The sequence below is a fragment of the Passer domesticus genome, chromosome 16 (assembly GCF_036417665.1).
Source record: "Passer domesticus isolate bPasDom1 chromosome 16, bPasDom1.hap1, whole genome shotgun sequence".
Classification (NCBI taxonomy): domain Eukaryota; kingdom Metazoa; phylum Chordata; class Aves; order Passeriformes; family Passeridae; genus Passer; species Passer domesticus.
In genome coordinates, this window is record NC_087489.1 from 4,470,525 (window position 1) to 4,475,667 (window position 5,143).

Genomic DNA, 5,143 nt, shown 5'->3' on the forward strand with positions numbered 1-5,143 from the left:
CTTCAGTCTGTGAATTTACACCACTTCAGCTCTGCCACAAATTGCCTGGTGCTGTTATTTTGCTTCCCAAGAGCTTCAGTTCTGGGAGCTATAACCACAGTCTGAAGGCATTCAAGCAGTGTTATTCTGATATTTTCACAAAAGCAAAGTGTCTCAAGCATTCACCCCTTTAAAGCAAACCCCAAATATTTGCAGCCCATCCTGTGGGTTTGTTGAATTTTCCCCTGTAGCTACATCTTTCCACTATATATCTGTGCCTGTAGCAATAAAAACAAGGCAATAATTTACCTCCCATGGCTGTTGTACCAAAACTGGATTTTTATCCCAGTGTCTTATCTTCTCCATTCAGAGCCAATGCATCTTATTACTTTGCAGCAAACATGGGCAGAGATGAAAGATTCTCTCATATATTTCCCTTTCTATTAAACCATAAGGCTTTATCATTCCCTTTCATTCTTCAGTCTCAGGTTTTATTGTTTCTATCTCTGTCACATGTGATTTTGGCTTTTATGTGAACGTGAATATGTGCATTTATCTATTTATCCCCTTTATCACAACCAAACAAGATCAAGGCCACTTTAAAATACCTGGCCACTGAATGCTGTTTCATCAGATATTCACAGCAATAACCTTACCACACAGACTTGGAGTTATGCAGATACCAGAATAAAATATTTTTGAAGACCTTCAATATTTCCACACATTCTCTGTTTCATTCATAAGTATGTCACACCGGGAAAAAAAATTACCTAGGAGGGTCATTTTTTCATCCTAGAAGGATCTGACCAGGCCAAACCCTGGAGGACAAAACTCAGGCAGGACATTTGGGACATTTGGGAGGCTCAGGCGCTGCCTAAACTGAATCTTATTCTCCACCCCATATCAGCAAAACACAGCGCAGCTGCAGGTAAAGGATTAAAATTCTTGATCATTCAGTAGCACAGTTAATTATTTACCCCTCTATCTTCTCCCTTCAGATCTCTTCTTTTTTTTTTAAATCATGGTAAAGGGTTGGGTTTGCTGCAGCCTCAGTGAGCATCATTTCTATCCTGCTGAGGGAGAAATGGGGGTCAGAAAAATAATCACAGTTCTGAACAACATTTAAGTTGTAATAGTTCACCTTTTTAATTTGTACTTTGAGGATGGAATGGAAGAGAAGCCAGAAAGATCAGGATGCCTGAAGGATTAGCACCTGATTTGAGTTTAAAGGAGTAATCACCTTACCTAATTTAGTCTCCTAATGTCAGAGGCTGCATTGCTCTGTATAATCAGTGAAACTAAGTGATGATTCCAGAAGGAGACTCAAGCTGTGCTTCAAACACAAAACTTATAAGCGCTGCCCATCCTTGTCCTGTTCAAATTTTTGCTTCTTTTCCTCCTGGTTCATCTCCCTTTCTGCTTTCCAGGAGGGAGCTGGGGCACTTTCAGCCAGATGCTGCTCAGGCCAGGCAGCAGACAGGGATGAGTGTGCATCACTGAGCACTCCCACCTTGACACATGGACCCTTTCAGCTCATTTGAGGTAAGCAGTGGCTGGAGCCATGGCAGAGAAGCCCTGAAGAGCCACCAGACCACTGATTTGGTCGAAAAGCCAGTGCAAATCCCACTGCACAGAAGAAAACCCAGAGTTTTGCCATGGAAGCAGCATCCCCTGAGCCACAGCGAGTCCACTTTGACATGGCTGCTTCACAGTTGTCCACCCACTGCCCAGCTGAAACAGTGGGGCTGGGATGGTGGAACAGGAAACCCAACAGGCAGCATTGCTGGGTGTGATTTCCTGTTCACACCTCTAATTAATGTCAGCAGAGTAATCCGTGGTGTAGTCACATTAATTGCATGTGAATGACAGCTGAAACAGCTTTGAGAATAAGTACAATTTCACCAGACTGCCAAAAAGGACAGGTCTTGGACATAACACAAAGCTGAATGTATTAAGAAATAAATTGTGATTTAAATATTTCAATATTAAAATAGATTATAGTGCAGTAGCAATAGGCAAGATTACCAAAAAACGGGGAAACACACTGTAGGAACAATTAGAGCAATGCTTGTGGTAATTACTTACCAACAGTTTCCTGGAAGAGGAAGCTATAAATATTTCCATGGTGGTCATTAGGCTTTCCAAAACCTTGAGAAGGCACCGCCTGCTCTTCTGGCCTTGGCTGCAAGAGAGTCTTGGGAGAACAAATGCACATGAACCACTCATGGTGGAAGCTGCAAGACTCTGCCGTGGCCTGGGGACCTGAGGGTGCTCCACACCCCTTTGGTGCAAAGACCATCCTTGCCATGAAGCATTAATCAGAGGTGTGAATATGAAATCACACCTAGAAATGTTGGGTTTCCTTTTCCACCATCCCAGCCCCACTGTTTCATGGAGCCCACAATGGATGGAGAGTCTGCAAAAGGTGATTTAAACCATGTGTGGGCTCAGCCAGGTCATCCCAGGGAGTTTGGGTGCTCCTGTGGCACAGGTGATGGCTGTGGTCACACAGCAGTGAGGATGAGGATGAGGATGAGGATGAGGATGAGGATGAGGATGAGGATGAGGATGAGGATGAGGATGAGGATGAGGATGAGTCTTGTCAGAGGGTGCCTGTCCAGGCAGTGTGGGGCTGGGGGAGTAGCACAGGCAGACAGGCCTATGGTGCCTCCATCACAGGCAGCACACAGCCATTCCATTATGGAAGCACTGAGGTTGGAAAACAGCTCCAAGATCATTGAGTCCAATCATTAACCAGCACTGCCAAGGCCACCACAATGTGCTGCAGAACCTCCCTCCCAGCCAAGCTAACTGCAGAGATTTGGAAAGATCCACTCCTGGCAGGGCAGACAAGTCTGGAGTGTTGTCCTTTTGCTGGCTCCTGACTGGAAGAGGACAATTTCCACTTACACTTAATGTCTTCATGTGAAAAAAAAAACCCAACCAACTCCCAAAGTGCAAAGATCAAAAACCTTGCTACAAACAGCATTCTGCCACTCCGTGTTAACAACATGGAGAATTTCTTTTTTTTTCCTCCCATTAGGAGACATTTTCCTGGCCATTAACATCCCCATACTCCCGTGCAAAAGTGCATTACCTCTAACACAGGAGGGCTGACAACCAGCAAGAGATGAGCAGCTCCCTGATGGTTAAATCTATAGGAAACCTCTGGTGTTTAATGAAGCCCCTATGGAGACCTCCATATGAGCCATGGTTTAATGTTCCATAATGGCAGTGAATAATTTATCTATGAGCAACAGCAGCTCCTGGTTCTCTGGGCATTAGGAGTTATTTATGAGGTAATTTTAACAGTTTCACACTGGCTGGTCATTATGTCACTGAGGGCTGACTCTAGCCAAGGAGGAGAGAAATACTTCCTGATCCCTGGCTAAGCAGTAAACAATGACACAGGAGCACTTGCAAGGGGGTGTGTGCACAGCTGGGAAAGGACAGCAGAGGGAACAGCTCCACAAGGAACCTGCTGAGATCTCTGCACAAACAGAGCCCGCTGCTGGCCCCAGTGCCACCAGCTCTGTCCCAAGGACCCCCCTGCAGCTCTCATCTTCTTCCTCCTGTGTCTAATGGCACCTTCCATCTCCCTCTTCCTCTGTCTAATTCCAACAACTGTGCTGTAGAAGAGGTTAGAGGGTAAGGGGAGTGAAGGGAGCAGCCCAGGGACACTGGAGAGAGCTGGACAGCCAAAACAGGGCCTCACATTTAGATCTGCAGTGGTCCAGTGAAGGAGCATGTACTGCAGCATCTCAGAACGGTGGAGAACGGTCACAAGCTGGCCAAACAAACAGGGCTAAGTCCTACAGGTTATTCCTGCACTTTCTGGAGCACACAGAACACTGTACACACGCCTGGAGCACTTGATCTCCAGGTGTGTGGTGCCCCAGGCTGTGGGACCAGAAACCATGGCAAAAGGAAGTTGAGGGCCTGGCCATAAAGCTGTAGCACAGGCTGTCATTGCAGTGTGACAGCAGACACAGGACACTAGCACAGGGGGGTGACACCACAGACAAATGGAGAGAGGCAACGGGGCAGCCAAGCTGGAATAAGGAGGATGGAGAAGGTGGTCCAACCAACTGACCAGAAGGGACAATGGAAATGGGAGGTGTAGAAATGAAGCAGAAAGTGACTAACCATGGAACTGGGAGATCTACAGAACAGAAAGAGCAAAAGCACAAATAAAACACAAATGAAAACTAGCAGGATGGGCACTGTTGTGAGTTCGGGTTGTCAGTGACCTGCTGTAGGCACAATCTCACAATGTGCCAGTAATGCTCTGGCCTTGGCAGAGCAGCAACTGCTGCCACAAGAAACAAAATAATGAGGAATATTGAAAGCAAACATGTTAGCAACCCAGGGTAGGACTGAGGTTAGAAGCAAGAAATGAGCAAGGAGTTGGCAGGAAGAGGCAAAATTTGAAAGCTGGTACTAGTTGTGGCGGCAACACAAGGAGGTTTCTTAATTGAGATTTATTGGTTTTGTGTTGGTTTTATTTCTTTAAGAAGTTTCTTACAGAAAACCAACAGCAGCACATGAGAAATGGGGCCAGATCAAAGCAGACTGCTCCTTTGCTCCAAAGCTGCAGGATCTTCCTCCAGCAGTGTCCCTAAGCTCAGATCCTGGCTCAGCTCTCTCCCTACAAAGTGCTGCTCAGCCAAACCTGCCAGCTGCAAAATGTCAAAAGTGCTGGTCTTTTGGGGAGCTTCAAGTCACAACTTGTCCTGAGTTTGTTCTCCAAGCCAGAAGCTGACCCATCCTCTTTCTTCTTATCTCGCAGAGCTCTGCAGGTTGTGCTAAATTCAATGGCAGATGTGCTGCTGCAAAAATTACCAAGCAGATGTGCTCAGTAAGAAAGTCCTACAGCTAAACCACTTTTTCAGACTGGAAGTTCACATCAGGAGAGTTTACTTAAGAGGAACGTAACTCCTCAGCTGTACATATGGGTTTGCTGAAGCCAGTTCAAACACATTTGCTTATCACAAGCAGCATCATCTGGCTTGCTGGATTCAGCCCAACAGAAGTGCTAAAAATAAACCTCGTTTCCCTAATGAAAACTTCCATCACTGTGGAGTTCTGCCCCAAGTTGTCCCCTTGCCACTTGCCCCATTCCCAATGCTTCTTAGCAGGTGTCTGCTGTGGAAAACCTTCTGAA

At 46.0% G+C, this 5,143-nt stretch overlaps 1 long non-coding RNA gene across 2 annotated transcripts; it reads right to left on the reverse strand.

Moving 5' to 3' along the window:
* Window positions 1-1,153: 1,153 nt before the first annotated feature.
* On the reverse strand, window positions 1,154-3,217 carry LOC135282327 (uncharacterized). 2 transcript variants are annotated; one of them, XR_010348556.1, is made up of 3 exons: window positions 3,077-3,217; window positions 2,065-2,173; window positions 1,154-1,605 (listed from the first exon to the last, which is right to left on the reverse strand). It is a non-coding gene; the product is annotated as an uncharacterized LOC135282327 (long non-coding RNA). The 2 variants fall into 2 exon arrangements; XR_010348555.1 differs by lacking the exon at window positions 1,154-1,605 and adding an exon at window positions 1,753-1,857.
* Window positions 3,218-5,143: the final 1,926 nt, after the last annotated feature.